At 45.7% G+C, this 20585-nt stretch overlaps 1 protein-coding gene across 3 annotated transcripts in view; it reads left to right on the plus strand.

The window, feature by feature from the left end:
* Positions 1–20585, plus strand: part of cdh11 (cadherin 11, type 2, OB-cadherin (osteoblast)) — a 121892-nt gene that overhangs the window by 16165 nt on the left and 85142 nt on the right. The window contains exon 1 of one of the 3 annotated variants that reach the window (XM_078400721.1): positions 6634–6745. The exons of the other annotated variants lie outside the window; for them this stretch is intronic. The gene's annotated coding sequence lies outside the window, so the exon portion shown is untranslated. Of the gene's footprint in view, positions 1–6633; positions 6746–20585 lie in introns of those variants that run through there. 3 annotated transcript variants of the gene reach the window in all.

The following is a 20585-nucleotide window of genomic DNA, read 5'->3' on the forward strand; positions in this document are numbered from 1 at the left end:
TCTATTGTCTATTGTCTTTGGCTTTTAACGCAAACACAAATGGTCCTTCTGTGAAAGGTTCAGTGATTCCCAGTAAAATTCTCATACTGCCAATTTGGACGTGCGCTTGGCAATGTTTGGTGCGTTCATGAATCCTGTGGGTATAATCTGGAGCAGGGAGCAGAGATAATAGAATCGATCATCTCACACAACTGGTTGTGTTCTGGCTTGGTCTGCCTTGCAGGAGATTCGCTGATAACTTGCAAAAGGGAATTGGACAAATACTTCATAGAGGAAAAATTCCATTCAAGTGCAGGGGGCGTTGTTCCAATTGGTTTCAAAGAGTTGATGAGAGCCAATGGACCAATTGGTTCTCATTATTCTGCGATTTAGAGAGACTGGTGAATAGAGGGGAGCAATCAGTTGGGGTGGAAGATGAATTGGGGAGAGAACAAATGGAGAAAGTCCACAAGAGAAACGGAGATGTACAGAATCTGTTTTCTGTGATCCCGGCAGATGGAAATTAATAATCAAGCGTTGAACATGGTTCATTTAGAAGGGAACCTATCTCCGAATCAGGCTATGTGCTGAAGTCACACAGCAGAGCATGTTGGCACAACTTGATGGATAATGTTGGGTAGGCTCGGATTTTATTCCTTGGAGTGCAGGAGGCTGGGGGATGATCTTACAATCATGAGGGGAATAGGTAGGGTGAATGCAGAGGCTTTTATCCAGAGTAGGAGAATCGAGAACTAGAGAACGTAGGTTTAAGGTGAGAGTGTGAAGATTTAATAGAAACCCGAGCACCAACTTTTTCACTCGGAGGGTGGTGGGTACAGGAATGAGCTTCCAGAGGAGGTAGTTGAGGCAGATACTGCAGCAACATTTAAAAGACATTTGGACAGGTACATGGATAGGAAAGGTTTAGAGGGATATGTACCAAATGTAGGCAAAAGGGACTAGCTTATCTAGGTTGGCATGGGCAAGTTGGGCTGAAGGGCCTGCTTCAATGCTGCATGATTCTATGACCCTATAAGTGATGATCTAGAACTCTACCTGTAAGGCTGATGGAAGAAGGATCAGTCAGGACCTTATGGATAGGATCGTCCCTTGAGAAAATACAATTTGCAAGGATGTAGGGATATTTTTGGGAGAGGAAGGGAGCGACAGAATTTCATACCTGGAAAACAGAACAGATTCAATGGGCCAAACGGTCTCCTGTTCTGCCAAGTCTATGAAACTAACTCAGAACGTCATTCAGCATTTCACAATCAAAGGATGTCTTTAACTGCAGTTAGCGGCATGGGAAAGAAATGCAACCTCATTTTGATGGACTACCTGGAGGAGGTGATGGAATGGATGGAGACTATAACAGGATTAATGTAGGATTAGTGTGACTGGGTGGTTGATGGTCGCTGTTGATGCAAGAGGGCCCTGTTTCTGTGATGTGTGACTCTGTGTGGTTCAGTGGAGCTGGTAGAGGAGTGAATACTGGACACATCTCCAGGAAATTCCTGCTTCCTCCTCCTTCCGCTCATCTCCCAAGCTCTCCCTGCTACGGGAGTCCCCATTTTCCCTTTTTTTCTCCCCCACCACCACCCATCCCATCCCCTTCCACCCATATCCCTCACTCCAGCATTACATTTCACTCTTCCTCTCCTCTTATCTGACACCCATGTGTCTCCCTTTACTTAGTTTAGTTTAATGTCACCTTTTACAGAGGTAGAGTGTAACTTTTGTTGCATGCTAACCAGTCAGTGGAAAGACTATACGTGCTTACAATACGTGCTTACAAGATTGTAAGTGTACAGACACAGGATAAAGGGAATAGCGTTTAGTTGCCTTTGCCACTTACTCCAGCCATCTGCCTTTCACCCACCCAGCACCTGTATCTACCTATCACTTGCCACATCCCCACCTTCCTCACCAGCCTTCTCCCACCTACTCCCATCAGTCCCACAGCATTGTCTGTCCATTCCTTCCACAGATGCTGCCTGACCTGCTAAGTTCTTCCAGGACTTTTTTGCCTCAAGATCCCGGGCATCTGCAGTCTCTTCCGTCTCCCCCATTAAATCCTAACAATGTTTCACGAGATTGATTACATTAGACATTCCTCCTGTAGTTAATCTCTCCCCTAACCCAATATGGCACTGGATTATCAGATGAAGTTAGTCAGAAGCCTTCTGACTCGTGAGCAAGAAGACATGCATGCATGGAGCTGGAGTTGACACATATGTAGGGACATTTTGGATAACTTTGAAACTTTGCATTTTTGGCTGGGAACCGTACACTGCAGTCAGACAGCTGGGATGTATCATATTTTTAAAATGTCCATTGCGAGTGACGGGACAGTATAAATGGGGATACTCGCTTAAACCCATCTTCACTTGCAAGGTGACAGAAGGAACTGCAGATGCTGTTTTACAAAAAAGGGCACAAAGTGCTGGAGTAACTCGGTGAGTCAGGCAGCGTTCCTGAGAACATGGATAGGTGAAGAAGGGTCCCGACCCGAAGCGTCACCTATCCATGTTCTCCAGGGATGCTAGGAATAAAGAATTGCAGATGCTGGTTTATACCAAAGATAGACACAAAGTGCTGGAGTAACTCGGAAGGGTCAGGCAGCATCTCTGGGGGAAAAAAAAGGATGTGACGTTTCAGGTCAGGACCCTTCTTCAGACTAAAAGTAGCATTCCGACTCGGAACGCCACCTATTGTTTTCCTCGGGAGATGTCGCCTGACTCGCTGAACTACTCCAGCATTTTGTATCTATCTTCAGCATAAACCAACCTCTGCAGTTCCTTCCTACACGTGCTGTCTGTTTTCCGTAGATTTCCTTTCGCACCTAACTATTGATTCAACTATTGAGTATAAAGCAGATTCATAACCAAATAAAATAATATTTTATATAAAGCATTTAAATGTGTTAAAGTGCCTCAGGCTCCAGGTTAGTTGTGTCAGTGGTTGGACTATATTTAGATGGTCTCCCTGCTACAGACTGTAAAACTGAGGAATGATTCAGGGTTGGATTGCAATTTTTATATTATTTGAATTAAAATGTTAATCTTAGAAACAATTTATAGTGGAAATGAACAGAACATTATTGGACTCATTCTGCATAATTGAAGTAGGTGTGAAGGAATTGTTCTCTTTGCAATTTCAATGCACTGGGAATAGTGCGCAAATATTTAGTCAATGCTGAGTTCTCCGATACAGGTCCACCACCGATTTTACTGGCAACTGATGGTCTGGCACCTGAAGTAGGGTCTCGACCCGAAATGTCACCCATTCCTTCTCTCCTGAGATGCTGCCTGACCCGCTGAGTTACTCCAGCGTTTTGTTTAACCTTCCTTTAATCCAGACAACATTACGGGAGCACATTTGAAATTCCCTCCAGATGTCCCCCCGAAAATGTGGCGCCTAGGTTGGGTGAGCATTTAATGAGCTTTTGACAGCAATGGGCCTTTACTCCCTGAAGTTTAGAAGGATGAGGGGGGACCTCTTTGAAACTTATCAAATAGTGAAATGCCTGGATAGAGTGGATGTGAGGGGATGTTTCTAGTAGTGGGAGAGTCCAGCACCAGAAAGACCTTTCTGTCCTGGGCCTCCTCCATTGTCTGAGTGAGGTCAAACACAAATTGGAGGAGTAGCACCTCATATTTTGCTTGGTCAGCTTACAACCCAGTTGTATGAATATTGATTTCTCTAACTTCAAGTAACCCTTTGTTTCTTTGTACCTTTTCATACCTCGAGTTTCCCTCTCCACTGACTCAGACTGAAGGGAAGGGTCTCGCCCCAAAACGCCATCTATTCTTTTTCCCCAAGGTTTATAAAGATATGGGCCAAGTCCAGGCAGGTGGGACTAACTCAGATGGGGAATCTTTGTCAGTGCGGACAAATTGGGCCGATGGGCCTGTTTCTGTGCTGTATGATTGTATGACTTGAAGAGCTGCAAGAAATGAAATGTGGCCTCCAATTTGTACACACGCTTCCTAAAGCATTGAGATAATTTACTTTAGACTTCAGAGATACAGAGTGGAAACAGGCCCTTTGGCCTACCGAATCCATGCTGACCAGTGATCACCCCATACACTAACACTATCCTACACACTAGGGGCAATCTTCAATTTTTACCAATTAGCCTTCAAACCTATATGTCTTTGGAATGTGGGAGGAAACTAGAGCACCTGGAAAAAATCCACGGAATCACGGGGAGAACGTACAAACTCCATACAGACAGCACCCATAGTCAGGATCAATCCTGGGTCTCTGGCGCTGTAAGGCAGCAACTCTACCATTGTGCCACTGTACCACCCAAATGATGCTTTAATGTTAATCTCAGCAATGTCAGCCGAAGGTCAACCGTGGAGCAAAACAAAACTGGATCAGGAGTCCCCCATATGGTCCTCGAGGCTGTGTCATCATTCAAGCCAACCTGTCTGAGCTTGGCTTCAGTCCACGGCCAACCTTTTCCCCTTAATCCTTGCCTCCCCTGTCGTCCAGCAAGCTGTCGGTTTTGGCCTCCACAACCAAAGGAAAATGAAAATTCCTCCAACTCTCACTCTGTTCTCTTGAGATAAAGCTCCAGGGCTGGATTTCCCCCATCAGAAGATATGTTCTCCCCATCAAACTCCCTCAGAATGTGAAGCTAGAAAAAAAATCAACTGGTTGAACAACCTAGTGTTGAGCAGCATCTGTGAGGTACAAGGATAGTCGACTTTGAGACTGAGAGGGTAGGTTTAGGTTTATTATGGTCGTTTCGGATCGAGACCCTTCTCTTGAACAATTGCATGCAGTTCTGGTCGCTCCATTACTGGAAGGATGTGGAGGCTTTGGAGGCGGTGCAGAGGAGGATTACCAGAATGATGAAATACTATGAACTTCAGATGCTGGTTTATACAAAAAATTCACAAAGTGCTGGAGTAAATCAGCGGGTCAGACAGCATCTCTGGAGAACATGGATAGGTAACATTACAGGTCGGGACCCTTCTTAACACCCGGATTAGAGGGTATTAGGTACACACAGTCGTTGGAAAAACATTCTCTGGAGCACTGACGGTTAATGGGGTAGAATTCTGAGAAGCATTAATAGGGTAAACCTTTTCCCAGGGTGGAATGTCAAGGATTGGAAGGCCCGGATTCAAGGTGAGAGAGGCAGCGTTCACTGGAGATGTGCAGGGCAAGTTTAAAAAACAACTAGAGGAGGGTATCTGGAACGCACTGCCAGGGGAGGTGGTGGAAGCTGTTACAGGATGTTTAAGAGGCTTTTATAAATACAGAGAATAGAGAGATATGGATCACATGGAGATAGCTAAAATTAGTTTACCTTGGTATCATGTTCGGCACAGCCATTTTGGGCTGAAGGGCCTGTTCCAGTCTTGTATTGTTCTATGTTTAGGAAGGAACTACAGATGCTGGCTTAAACCAAAGATAGACCCAAAAAAGCTGGAGTAACTCAGCGGGACAGGCAGCATCTCTGGAGAGAAGGAATGGGTGATGTTTCGGGTCGAGACCCTTCTTCTGACATCTGAAGAAGGGTCTCGACCCGAAACATCAACCAGTTGAGACCCTTCTTCAGACGTCCGAAACGTCAACCATTCCTTCTCTCCAGAGATGCTGCCTGCCCAGTTGTATTGTTCTATGTTCCAACTCTTCCCGATGGTCAGAGATGTGTTACAGAGGCAGCACAGTCTCAGGATAGCAATGACAAGAAGCCATTTCATCGGGCAGCAGCCAACCGTGCACCTTCTCCATTCCATAAGATCATGACCAATATTTAATCCCAACACCAGTTTTACATATTCCAAAAATATACTAATCTCGCCCTTGAATACACTCAACTACTAAGCACTGGCAGACTCTCTGAGGGAGAGAATCCCAACGATTCATTCAGAATCGGAAAGGTCACAGCCATTCAAAAATAATCTGTGCATGATTTAAATATTCTTTCTAAAGTGTAATTTTCAGCACAGGGAGGTGCATGTCTATTCATTGTACATTGTCAGTCGTACAAGGAAAATAATTTGCCTGCTCAATACTGAAATCCAAATTGCTGCCTATCTACTCCACCACTGGGGAATCTTAACAAGACAAACCATTTCATGGAGAGTTACAGAGTCGTACAGCATGGAAACAGGCCCTTCGGCCAAACTTGCCCGTGCCGACCAACATGCTCCATCTCCACTAATCCCACCTGCCCGCGTTTGGCATTTACCTCTAAACCTGACCTACTTGTCTAAATGCTTCTTAAACATTGCAATAGTACCTGCCTCAACTACCTCCTGCAGCAGCTCATTCCGTCCACCCACCACCCTTTGTGTAAAATAAGTTACCCCTCGGGTTCCTACCAGCCTATTTTCAGGTTAGTGTCCTTAATGTTCATGTTCTTCAGGGAAGGCTATCTGCTGCTACCTTTTCTCATTTGATCTTCTGCTGACTCCAGGCTACAGCAAGTTGATTGACTATTGTTGGTGAGGCACAGACTCATTACAACACGAAATAAGCCATTTGACTCACTGAGTCCACGTCACTCTCTTGCCAATCATTCTATTCCCCTGGTCTACCCTGTCGTCCAGTGACCCCCCTCCCTATGCCATGAACAAATAGGTAAACAAAACCTCGTCTGAGCTACGACGGTGTTTTAGTTGAGCTCCAGCCTTTGATTTGGGATGTGCAGTCTGATTCTGTAATCTACAGGAAAAGAACAACAAGGACTTGCCTGAGAAAACCTCTTAGACCGTGGAGGATTGGAACAGCAGGAGGATTCAATGTAAGAAGCATTCTTGGTCTTTACTGAAGGATTACTGAGCACACAGACAGACTCGATAATTTGCTATGTGTCTTTGGTTCTAGTTTGTTAAAGGCTACCATTGCTAAAATCGCAGGAGTATAGGGCATGTGTATGGATTCAATGATACTTTATGTTGGACTGCTGCCCACTACTCCTACAATGTCGAGGAGGCTTTGTGGACTCGGATTGTATATGCAAGCAATTGAGGGGACATTTCATCGGAGTATATTTAAATATAACATCTGCAATCTCTGAATCATTTCTACTTAAAACCTGCCCTTATATAGAAGATTTAAAAATATTTACTTCACGATGTGAGACATAATATCTGAGCATGAAGGCCATGAGTTCAATTCCTCTTGACTCCAGTGTGATGGTACATTAGGAGGGGCTGGTGTTTGTTTGCATGTTGTGCTATCCAGTCATAGAAAAGACTGTACATGAATAGCCATCCGTAGTGTACACGAACAAGCCATTCATAGTGCACAGATAATGCAATAGGGGTACAACATTTAGTACGAAGATATAACATTGCAGATAGTAACACTAAAGATAGTGCAAAGATCCCCAATGAGGTAGGCGGGAGGTCAGGACACACTCTAACTTCTATCAGGTTTCCCTGCAACATCTGTGAGATTTCAACCTAATATCATCATTCCATCTCTAGGGGCGGTACAGTGGTGGAGATGCTGCTGCCTTACAGCTTCAGAGAACTGGCTTCGATCTTTACTACGGAGTTTGTACGTTCTCCCCGTGACCGTGTGGGTTTTCTCCACGTGTTCTGTTTTCTTCCCACACTCCAAAGATGTTCGGGTTTGTCGATTAATTGGCATTGGTAAAAATTTGTCCCTAGTAAAAAATTGTCCCTGGTGTGTCGGAAAGTGCTAGTGTGTGTGATGATCGCTGGTCGGCACGAAGGTTCCATTTCCACGCTGTATCTCTAAAGTCTAAAGCTGCTGCTGTAGGTTTAGCACACCACCTATGGCAGTTTCGGCAAGTCCTCTAATTTCTCTATCAAATATGCTTGCTCTCAAAGCCAATGACCTGTGGAAAGGTTGTTTCTGAAACGCACAGGACAGATGGTGTCTGTTGGCAGCACTCGATTGGTGGCAAAACTCAGCTCATGAATTGGGAAGCAGGATTGGAACACATAATCCTGCCTGCCAGTCCAAGTTACTGTCACAGCCCTGCCGCTCAGCCACTAGATGACATGGCGATCACATCCCATTCCAAGCACACTTTACTCGACACAGGGACTGCGGATGCTGGTGTACAACAAAAAAAAGACACAATTTTGGAGAAACTCTGCGGGTCAAGCAGAGAGAGGTATTGCAGACACTGTGACGTGCATGTACGCAGAGACCAAGCATCTAGTGTAATGGTTCATTATTGTCATGTGTACCGAGATACAGTGAAAAGCTTTGTATCCAGTCAAATTATACTATAGTCTTTAGAGATACAGACCCTTTGGCCCACCGAGTCGGTGCCGATCAGTGATCACCCTGTACACTAGCACCATCCTACACACTAGATACAATTTACAATTTTGCAGAAGCCAAATAACCTACAACCCCTCCACCCCCCCCCCCCCCCATACTGTACATGAGTAGAATCAAGTCATACACAAGTATGACTAACAATCACCCGTACACTAGTTGTGTTATCCCAGTTTTGCACGCTGCAGGGGCAATTTAAAGAACCTAATTAATCTACAAACCTGTATGTCTTTGGTATGTGGGAAGAAACCAGAGCACCTGGAGAAAACCTACGTGGTCAAAGGGAGAACATACAAACTCCATGCAGACAGCACCCGTAGTCAGGATCGAATTTGGGTCCCTGGCACTGTGAGGCAGCAGCTCTACTGCTACGCCACTGTGCCACTCCCCCCCCCCCCCCCCATACTGTACATGAGTACAATCAAGCCATACACAAGCATAACAGAGGTGTATAAAATCATAAGGGGAATTGATAGGGTGAATGCACAGTATTTTATCCAGGGTAGGGGAATCAAGCACCAGAGGACATAGGGTTAAGGTGAGCAGGGAAAGATTTAATAGAGGGGCACCATTTTCACACAGAGGGTGGTGGGTATATTGAATGAGCTACCAGGGGAGGTAGTTGAGGCAGGTACTATAACAAATTTTGACAGGCACATCGACAGAAAAGGATTAGAAGGATATGGGACAAACGCGAGCAGTTGGGGCAAGTGTAGATGGGGCATCTTGGTCGGCGTGGGCAAGTTGGGCCTAAGGCTCTAAAAGAACACAAAATAATGGAGAAACTCAGTGGGTCAGGCAGCATTGTAGAAGCAGCCCAGTCAAATCACACAGTCCAGACTCCCCACCACTGACCATCTACACTTCACGCTGCCTCAGGAAAGCAGCCGACATAATCAAAGACGTGTCCCACCCATGTCATTTCTTCCTCTACCCGCTCCTGTCCGGCAGAAGGTACAGAAGCTTGAAAGCGTGCACCACCAGACTCAGGAACTACTTCTTCCCCTCTGTTATCAGGCTTCCCAATGATTCTTCCATATGCTCGGGTACTGTCCGATTCACCTCTACCCCATTGCTGACATCGGACTTCGTCTATGGAACTGGTGCGCTACAATGCTGACAACTATCTTCTGCACTCTGTATCTTCCCCTTTGCTCTTCATATTGCACTTGAGTTTGACCTGATTGTATTTATGTATGGTATATCTGATTTCTTTAGATAGCATGCAAACCAAGCTTTTCACTATACCTCGGTACATGTGACAGTACAAAAAGTCAATTTTGCATCGGGACCCTTCAACGTTTTTTACTACTTTGTTAACACTGCATTTTCATAGCGTCAAAGATGTAATAAAAAGCCCCAAGGAACCTCGAGAATAGCATGTCAGGCCACATACAGAGAAATTAGGACAAAGTGCATCTTTTACCAAACGCTTTTCAAAAGGTGTTACATGCGGTACCACATAAACAGGCTGCTGTGTGAGAGAAAGGCCTGCGGAGTTGTTGCTAATATATTAGCATGAATGGAGAAAGTAGGAGTAAACTGTTCCATTTCACATTGACAGCTTGTTACTTGCAGGGTGCCAGAAGAATCAGTGATGAATTTTAGTGGCATATAGCATTATCAATCGAAACGGAACATTGTGCTCAGTTTTCATCACCATGTTACAAGAAAGATGTTGTCAGGTTGGAAAGGGTGCAGAGAATATTTCCCAGGATGTAACCGGGATACAAGCACTGAGGTACACGTCATGGTAAAGAAGGATCAGGCTATTCCTTGGAGCACAGTAGCTTGTTGGGTGATCTTATAGAGGTGGACAAAGACATGAGAAGAATACATCAGGTAAACGCACAGAATGTCTTACCCAGAGTAAGGGAATCGAGAACAAGAGGGCATAGGTTTAAGGTGAGGGGGGGGGGGGGGGGAGCTTTAAAAGGAACCTGAGGGGTAACTGTATTTACACAAAGGGCGGTTGGGATATGGAATGGGCTGCCAGGGCAGGTAGTTATCTCAGAAACTTTTAGACAGGTACATGTATTTGAGGGATATGGCCCAAGAGCAGGCAGGTAGGACTAGTGTAGATGGGGCATGTTGGTCGGTGTGGGCAAGCTGGGCTGAATGGCCTGTTTCCATGCTGCATGACTCTTGAAGAAGCATCTATGTTCTCCAGAGATGTTTAGTTTTGAGATACAGTGTGGAAGCAGGCCCTTCGGCCCACCAAGTCTGCGCTGACTAACGGTCACCTGTACACTAGTTTTGTTATCCCAGTTTCGCGTCCGTCACACTAGTGGCAATTTACAGAACCCAATTAGCTTACAAAACCTGTATGTCTTTGGAATGAGAGAGGAAACTGGAGCACTGGAAAAAACCCACACGGTCACAGGGAGAACGTACACATTCTGCACAGACAGCACCCGTAGTCGGGATTGAACCCACGTCTCTGGCACTGTAAGCAGCAACTCTACCGCTGCACCACCGTGTCACTCAATGCTGCCTGAGCCGCTGAGTTACTCCAGCACTTTGTGTCCAGGATGTCTTTAATCACATGGAGCTAACATTCTTAACATGTGGACGGCATCTGGTAGAGCCGCTGCCTCACAGCGCCAGAGATCTGGGTTCGATTCTGACCTCTGGTGCTGTCTGTGTGGAGTCACAGGCTTTATCTTGTACTAAACGTCATTCCCGTTATTCCCTTTATCCTGTATCTGTACAGAGTGGACGGCTCGATTGTAATCATGCTTCGTCTTTCTGCTGACTGGATAGCATGCAACATGAAGCTTTTCACTGTACCTCGGTACATGTGACAATAAACTACAATAAATTCAGCTTGTCCCACTGTTCATTTTGCAGCATCAGGGGTTGTAGTGCATGCAAAAAAAACGGCTGGTTGATTTTCATGGGCAAGATTAATTCATTGTGCGTGAAATGGTTTGAAATATTTCCTGAGACATGTGATAAAGTGTAAATGATCTCTATTATATGAAATGCACCACCTTGCCTGCCTGACAGCTCCAACTCAGCTTGAACTGGTGTCAAAAGAGATTCCTGGATAGATTATATCGAATTCTTCACAATTGCTGCTGAGCTTCTTAAGTCTTCAGTGAAGTGTTAGTAAACATTCCTTCTGGGTTTATATCTATCTTACCAGAATGATTGCTGTTCCATTTTAGGTCTGGTGTTTAAATCTGGTGCATAGCCCTTATGTTAAATTGCTTTTTATTAATGTAGCATTAAAATGAGTCCTGGACATGTTCACTTGCATTCAGTGTTTAGTTTAGTTTAGGAATACAGCATGGAAACAGGCCCTGGACTGGCCTTCTCCTGACTCTCAGTCTCAAGGTCTCGACTTGAAACGTCACCTATTCCTTTTCTCCAGAGTTGCTGCTTGGCCCCGTTGAGTTACTCCAGCATTTTGGGTCTATCTTTGATGGAACCACGTCCTTTGACCCACCGAGTCCATGGCGACCACCAATCACCTTTTTCACACCAGTTCTCTGTTAAATCGATTTTCTCATCCACTCTCTACACACTCGGGGCAACTTTACAGAGGCCAATTAACCTACAAACCCGCACGTCTTTGAGATGCGGGAGGAAACCAGAACACCCGGAGAAAATCCAGTTGGTCACAGGGAGAACGTGCAAATTCCACACAAGTGTACAAACCTCTGAAGCACCCACCTGTAGACCACTATCATCCCGGTGCCGAAGAAAATGACTACCATCCAGTGGCCTTGACACCCACCACCATGAGTTGCTTTGAGAGGCTGGTTATAGTATACATTAAATCCAGCCTACTAAGCAGCCTTGATCCACTGCAGTTCACCTACTGCTGCAACAGGTCCATGGCTGATGCCATCTCCCTGGCCCTACACTTATCTGGAACACCTGGATAAGAGAGACACCTATGAGAGACACGGCCGGTTGATTTTCATGGGCAAGATTAATTCATTGTGCGTGAAATGGTTTGAAATATTTCCTGAGACATGTGATAAAGTGTAAATGATCTCTATTATATGAAATGCACCACCTTGCCTGCCTGACAGCTCCAACTCAGCTTGAACTGGTGTCAAAAGAGATTCCTGGATAGATTATATCGAATTCTTCACAATTGCTGCTGAGCTTCTTAAGTCTTCAGTGAAGTGTTAGTAAACATTCCTTCTGGGTTTATATCTATCTTACCAGAATGATTGCTGTTCCATTTTAGGTCTGCTGTTTAAATCTGGTGCATAACCCTTATGTTAAATAGGCTAGAGCTCTGCTTTCAATACCACTATCCCATCCAAGCTCATCTCCAAACTCGTGGAACTTGGAGTCAGCATTCACCTCTGCAACTGGAACCTCGACTTCCTGACCAACATACCCCAATCAGTGAGGATAGGGGACAAATCATCCTCTTCGATAATCCTCAGCACTGGTGCTCCGCAAGAATGCATTCTCGGCCGCCTTTATTCCCTATACACCCAAGACTGTGCAGCTAAATACAAATCCAATTCAATTTGCAAATTCTCAAGACAATACCACCATAGTGGGCTTGATATCAAATAATGATAAGAAGGAGATTGAGAACCTTTTAACCTGGTGCCAAGACAAACCTTCCCCTCAATGTCAACAAGACAAAGGAGATTGTGATCGACTTCAGAAAGTGATACGGTACAAATACCCTGGTATACACTGACGGTATCAAAGTGGATATGGTTGCAAGCTTCAAGTTCCTAAGAGTAAATATCACCAACCCCTTGTCCCCTCTACTTCCTTTGAAGGGTTAGGAAGTTTGTAATGTCCCCAGCAACTCCAACCAACGTCTACAGAAGTGTCATAGAAAACATGCATCACACTGTGCTTTGGGAACGGCTCCATCCAAGACTGCAAAAAATTGCAGAGAATTGTGGATGCAGCTCAGACCATCAGGCAAACAGAAATGTACCTCAATGGTAGGAAGGTCCTCAGGTAGGAAGGTACCTCAATGGAAGGTCCCTTCCATTGACCCCATCTACACTTCATGCTGCCTCAGCATGGCCACCTGCATAATCAAGGATGGATCTCACCGCGGACACTCCCTCTTCTCCCCTCTCCCGTCAGGCAGGAGGTACAGAGTGGGAAATATGCACCTCCAGATTTGGGACAGTTTCTTCCCAGCTGTTATCGGGCAACTCATCCTATAGAATGTGGACCTGACCTACCATCTATCTCATTGGAGACCCTTGGGCTATCTTTAATCAGACTTTATAGAAACATAGAAAATAGGTGCAGGAGTAGGCCATTCGGCCCTTCGAGCCTGCACCTCCATTCAATATGATAATGGCTGATCATCCCACTCAGTATCCTGTACCTGCCTTCTCTCCATACCCCCTGATCCCTTTAGCCACAAGGGCCACATCTAACTCCCTCTTAAATATAGCCAATGAACTGGCCTCACTTATCTTGCACTGAACATTATTCCCTTTATCTTATATCTGTACAATGTGGATGGCTTGATTGTAGTCATGTATAATCCTCCGCTGACTGTATAGCACAACACAAAAGCTTTTCACTGTACCTCAGTACATGTGACAGTCATAATAAACACAGCAAACGTAGACCAAACTAAACAAACATAAACTGAACTAACTGGGCACAAGTCAGCAGGCTTCTGTGAAAGGGAAGCCACATTGGACCAGTTTATCAGTGTTGTTTGCAAAAGTAACATGTGGTTTGGGAAAGGGGATCCAGTACACCTGCTATATTTAGATTTCCAGAAGGCAATTGATCAGGCACCACATCAAAGCTTCCAGTTTTTATTGTTCAGAAAAAAAGCTTGTGCGCAGGAGGTAACATGTTGGCAAGATGTTACAAGCTGTGTGCTGCAGGTAATGTTTCTTGGGCTTTGACTTCTAACAAGTACAGGAGCCTGAGAACCATGACCTCCAAGTTCAAGAACAGCATTTTTTCCCAGCAACCATCAGGCTCCTGAACCACACTGCACAACCATCACCACAATTCTAACCTCCGAACCGATCTACTGTGGACCAAAGATACTCGAGGAGCAAGACGAACCACTCCGTTGAAATCACCTATACTGAAGTGTGGTACGCAAAGGAGCGTAACGACCGCCATTTTAGTAAGCAAAACCCGCTGTTCGCTATGCCTTTTATGATGATACCATAACAATGCAGAATATATCTCATCTATCAATTCACTGATTTTTGTTATTTTTCTTTTTAAATGTTTTTGCTGACTAAAATGGCGCCGTGACATTCTATGGTTTTTAGGGTCGAGTGGTCTATCTTGCTCTGCTCCATTATCTTTGCAATGGACTTTGTTTTAGTTGCACTCCATACTTTGGCTTGCACTATTAGGGAGGCACGTTGGTGCAGCGCTAGAGTTGCTGCACCAGAGACCCGGGTTGGATCTTGACTACGGGTGCTGTCTGTGTGTGGTTTGTATGTTATCATATATCATATCATATCATATATATACAGCCGGAAACAGGCCTTTTCGGCCCACCAAGTCCGTGCCGCCCAGCGATCCCCGTACATTAACACTATCCTACACCCACTAGGGACAATTTTTTTTTAATATATTTTTTTTAAATAACATTTTTACCCAGCCAATTAGCCTACATACCTGTACGTCTTTGGAGTGTGGGAGGAAACCGAAGATCTCGGAGAAAACCCACGCAGGTCACGGGGAGAACGTACAAACTCCTTACAGTGCAGCACCCGTAGTCAGGATCGAACCTGAGTCTCCGGCGCTGCATTCGCTGTAAAGCAGCAACTCTACCGCTGCGCTACCGTGCCGCCCTTTGACTACCGTGTTCTCCCTTTGACCGTGTGGGTTTCTTCCGGGAGCTCCGGTTTCCTCCCACATCTCAAAGACATACAGCTTTGTAGGTTAATTGGCTTTGGTAAAGATTGTAAATCGTCCCTATTGTGTAGACTAGTGCACGTTTATTGGGATCACTGGTCTGCATGGACTCGGTGGGTCAAAGGGCCTGTTTCCACGCTGCATAACTAAACTAAAAGGGTCTGGTTACCCCAGTATTGGCAACCATCAGAACACTGCATAACATTAACCACCACCTCAGCAACCATGACCTTCTGTGGTCATTGTTTCTGGCTGAACTATGGATTTAGGTGTAGCACTATTATGGTTACCTAGTATTATTGATTATTAACTTGTAGACATGTGTGTGTTTGTCTTAATGGGCCTGTTAAGCTGCAGCAGGTATGAATGCCATTGTTCTGTTGACAATTTGAAAACTGTCTCTTGCAAAGATGTGGATAAAGGCACCAAAGATCTGGTTGCTAAATTTGTCGATGACTCAAAGATGGGCAGCAAAATAACGTGAAGAGAGCATACAGAGGCTTCAAAGAGGAATAAATCAGTTCAGTGAGGAGGCATGAAGCTGGCAAGCAGGGCATCATGTGGAAAAATGTGCAATTGTCCATTTTGACGGGAAAAATAGAAACAAATATGAACAGTGATATATTTCGCTGTTCTGGAAAGGTTACTGCATACATGAGAACGATGTTGCATTCACAGAACAGTACAGCACAAGAACAGGCCCTTCGGCCCACAAGGTCTGCGCCGATTATGATGCCAAGACCAACTCATCTACCTGAATATAATCCATATCCTTCCATTCCCTCCATGTGCCTATCCGCAATGCCACTATCATATCTGCCTCAACCATTACCTCTGGCAGGTTCCAGGTACCCGCCACCCACTGTGTGTAAATAAGAAAAACCTGCCCCACTTATCTCCTTTAAACATTGCTCCGCTCATCTTAAAATGGTGGCCTCTTGTTATTTGAGGTCAAACAGGTCTCTATTAAACAGGATTAAGAGTCGAGAGCCCACTGCCTCACTTATATTTGTTATCCTTGCTCTGTGTGAATGACTGGGGTAAGGAAAGATGGGAGGAGCTCAATGGAGCTTAGACACCAGTAGGGACTGGTCGGGAAGAATGGCCTGTTCTGTGTTGTATGCTCCATGTAATCCCACCTTGCAGATTAATGGCGCCACAGTGGCGCAACGGTAGCATAGCTGCTTTACAGCGCCGGAGATCCGGGTTCGATCCTGATTAAGAGGGAGTTAGATGTGGCCCTTGTGGCTAAAGGGATCAGGGGCTATGGAGAGAAGGCAGGTACAGGTTACTGAGCTGGATGATCAGCCATGATCATATTGAATGGCGGTGCAGGCTCGAAGGGCCGAATGGCCTACTGCTGCACCTATTTTCTATGTTTCTAAGGGTGCTGTCCGTACAGAGTTTGTACGCTCTCCCTGTGACCTCGTGGGTTTTCTCCAGGTGCTCCGGTTTCCTCCCACACTCCAAAGATGTGCGGGGTTGGAGGTTAATTGGCTTCTGTAAATTGCCCCTAGTGTGTAGGGAGTGGAGAGAATGTGGGAGAACTAGTGTGAAAGGTTGATCGATGGTTGGTGTTACTCGATGGGTCAAAGGGCCTCTTTCTGTGTGGTAACTTTAAACCTAAACTAAACAGAGCGCACTAAAACTGCAGGGCAAGGAGTAGGAGGGTTTGAGGAGATCTGAGGAAACTCTTGTCATCCAATGGGTAGTAAACATCTAGCACGCTGTGCCATAGATGATGTGTAGGAAGGAACAGTAGACGCTGGTTTGTACTGAAGATGGCAAAGGTGCAGAAGATTAATTCCAAAATGCTGGGTCGGAAACCTGAAGGTGGTTTCTGGCCCGAAACGTCACCTATTCTCTCCAGAGATGCTTCCTGACCCGTTGAGTTACATCTGCATTTTGTGCCTAAGAAGATGATCTTCACAACATTTATCTTCATGAGAACTTCAACTGCCAAGGTATAAGTAGGTTATAGGAGGAACTGCAGATGCTGGTTTAAACCGAAGATAGACTAAATGCTGGAGTAACTAGTGGAGTAACTTAGCGGCACGGTGGCGCAGCGGTAGAGTTGCTGCCTTACAGCGAATGCAGCGCCGGAGACTCAGGTTCGATCCTGACTACGGGAGCTGTCTGTACGGAGTTTGTACGTTCTCCCCGTGCCCTGCGTGGGTTTTCTCCGAGATCTTCGGTTTCCTCCCACACTCCAAAGACGTACAGGTATGTAGGTTAATTGACGGGGTAAAATGTAAAAATTGTCCCTAGTGTGTGTAGGATAGTGTTAATGTGCGGGAATCGCCGGGCGGCGCGGACTTGGTGGGCCGAAGGGCCTGTTTCCGCGCTGTATCTCTAAATCTAAATCTAAATCTAAAACTGGAGAAGGGCCTCGACCCGAAATATCACCCATTCCTTCTCTCCAAAGATGCTGCCCGCCCATCCCGCTGAGTCACTCCAGCATTTTGTGTCCATTAAGGTACGGTAGGGGACAGAATAAATGTTGGTAAATAGGATTGATTTAGATGGGTGCTTAATGGTTTATACAGACATGGTGTTGGACTGGCCTGTTTGTGTGCTTTATGGTTTGGTTTCTCTGTGAGTGAGTGCTGGGGGAAGGAAGCTTGTTAGTTGTGCAGACAGACTCACTCTGCCTCTATGGTCGGCCGTTACCAGATGGAATGGAGCAGAGACTCCAAGCCCTGCAGACAATGGGACGTGGAGCCAGGAGGTTGGCTGGTTTGAATCTAAATCCAGTCTGCAGTAGATGACAGAGCGGGGGAGGTGGGGAGCAAGGGAGGGGGAGGAACAGCGGCATTGGCAATCTGCCCTCGCTCTGTTACACAGAAAAAGGAATAAGCCAGCAGCAAACCGTCAAGACAGTTACTGCATTGTCACCCGCATTCACACAGCAGATTAATTGCTCCCGTAAAACTAAGATAGTGTTTACTGTGGCATGAAGCCAGTGCAAATCAATGGGACCCAGAGAAGGGTTGCTCTTGATAAAGATCTTGCGACGCAGCACAGAGCTCATGTGCGAGTGTTTTGCAGAGATTCTCCCCTGGTTTGGCTGCAAGGGAGCGCTTCCAGTGGTGCCCCTTTACACTCGGAAGAATGGCTTTTCTTTCAAGGCACATCCTGCCATTAGCCGGGAGAATTATTCACAGATGTCTGTAATGGATGCCAACTGCGAACTTTCCATTGTGGTTGCATTTATTGTGCTCTCTGTGGCGTTTGTAAATTTTACTCCAATCTCTCCTCCCTCCACGGAGGTAATTCCCCTTCACCCTATGTATCTAATCCTCACTTTAGACTTTGCAGAGACACAGCGAAGAAACAGACTCTTCGCCCCACCGAGTGCGTGCCGACCAGCGATCACCCCGTCCACTAGCACTATCCTGCACATCAAGGACAATTTACAATTATACCGAAGCCAATGAACCTACAAAATTGCATGTCTTTGGACCTTTTCCAATCAGTGACGCTTCCAACATTCACTTAGTTGAGTTAAACACAAAGTGCTGGAGTTACTCAGCGGGTCAGGCATTATCATGGGTTAGTTTCGCATAGTCCAGCATGGAAGTTTAGCTTTGCATTAGTTTAGCTTAGTCCAGTGTGGAAAAAAGCCCTTCAGCCCACCGAGTCTGTGCCGACCAAAAATCACTCTTACACTAGGGACAATTTACAGAAGCCTATTAACTTACAAACCTGCACATCTTTGGAATGTGGGGGGAAACCGGATCATCCGGAGAAAACACATGAGAACGTGCAAACTCTGTACAGAGAGCACCCGTAGTCAGGATCGAACCAGGGTCTCTGCTGCTATAAGGCAGCAACTCTACTGGAGGCACATGGATACGCTACGTTTCAGGATGGGACCCTTCTTATGTGTACTATAAAGTGCAGACACAAGGAGCTGCAGGTGGTTGTGTATCAGATAAAGGGCTGGGGTAACTCAATGGGCCAAGCAGCACCCCTGGCGAACATGGATAGGTGATGATTCAGGCGGCACAGAGGCGCAGCTGGTAGTGCCACCACCTCACAGCGCCAGACACCTGGGTTCAATCCTGACCTCGGGCACTGTCTGAGTGGAGTTTGTACATTCTCTGTTTTTATCTTCTCTCTTTTCTGTTTGTTCAGCATAGTGAACCATGTTAAAATATTTTTTTTGGGGGGGGGGGGATACCAAGAAGCTCCAGGAGAGTTGGCTGCAACTCTTGCAGACTTGGCCAAACCATCTCTTTGTGTTCAGTTCAGCACAGTCAGTAACTACGCCACTGAAATATCTTGCTTCGTCAGAGGGCAGGTCAATAGGGAGCAGATTGAAAAATAGTTTGAGTGTTAGTTAGCGAAAGTGTTAGCTAGTTGTGCATCTACTTAAGTGGAGTCAATTGTGGGAACGATATTAATGAAATCACCCCTCCCCATTGCAGAACATTTAATTGAGAGCTGGAGTGAAATGGTGCTTTTACGAAACATTTCAGAGGAATGAGGATTGATTAGTAATAACACACTTCATTAACTCTGCACTTTCTCAATCGCAATAATTGGAATTCTATCAAGAGCGATGTGTCTGAGTAATGAGTAAAATATGCTGAAATTAGCATAGGATATAGTATTCAGCCGGAGCCCTGTCTGATCGTGACTGGTGGTGATTCAATCAAAGTGCAAAGTTTAAGGCAATGGATCATGTAACCTGCGACGACTGGTGTAGTCAGAGAACAAAGCTTCATAAGTTATAGGAGCAGAATTAGGCCATTCGGCCCGTAAAGTCTACTCTGCCATTCAATCATGGCTGATCTATCTTTCCCTCTCAACCCCGTTCTCCTGCCTTCTCCTGTAAACGCTGGCACCCTTACTAATCACCAATCTATCAATCTCGGCCTTAAAACTATCCATTGACGGCCTCCACAGCCTTATGTGGAATAAATTCCACAGATTCACCACCCAAAGACTAAAGAAATTCCTCCTTGTCTCCTTTCTAAAGTTACGTTATTTTATTCTGAGGCGATGCACCCTGGTCCTAGACTCTCCCACAAGTGGAAACATCGTCTCCACATCCACTCTATCCAGGTCTTTCACTAGTTGGTAAGTTTCAATGAGGTGCCCCCTCAACCTAAACATAGAACGGTATAACACAAGAACACACACAGCGCTGCTGTCGCAGCTGCGGCTTGCCTGCAGTCCGTCTGTCTTTTGTGTTTTTTGTTGTTTTTGTCTGAATTGTAGTTTAATATGATGTAGTGTTGTATGTTATGTTTTGGGGGGGGGTGGGAGGGAACGGGAGGGAACGGGAACTGTAACATTCTCCAGAACGGAGACGCGACCTTTGTTCTGTGTCGTGTCTCCGTTCCCGTTGCGGCCTACCACCGGCCATTCACCTGGGAACACCTGGGGCTCTGGTTCGCAGAGCCCGCGGCGCGGACTCACCACCTGCGGCGCTGGCTGCCTGCGGATGCTGCGGGCGCGGCTGCGACTCGTCT

The sequence above is a fragment of the Rhinoraja longicauda genome, chromosome 6 (assembly GCF_053455715.1).
Source record: "Rhinoraja longicauda isolate Sanriku21f chromosome 6, sRhiLon1.1, whole genome shotgun sequence".
Classification (NCBI taxonomy): Eukaryota; Metazoa; Chordata; class Chondrichthyes; order Rajiformes; family Arhynchobatidae; genus Rhinoraja; species Rhinoraja longicauda.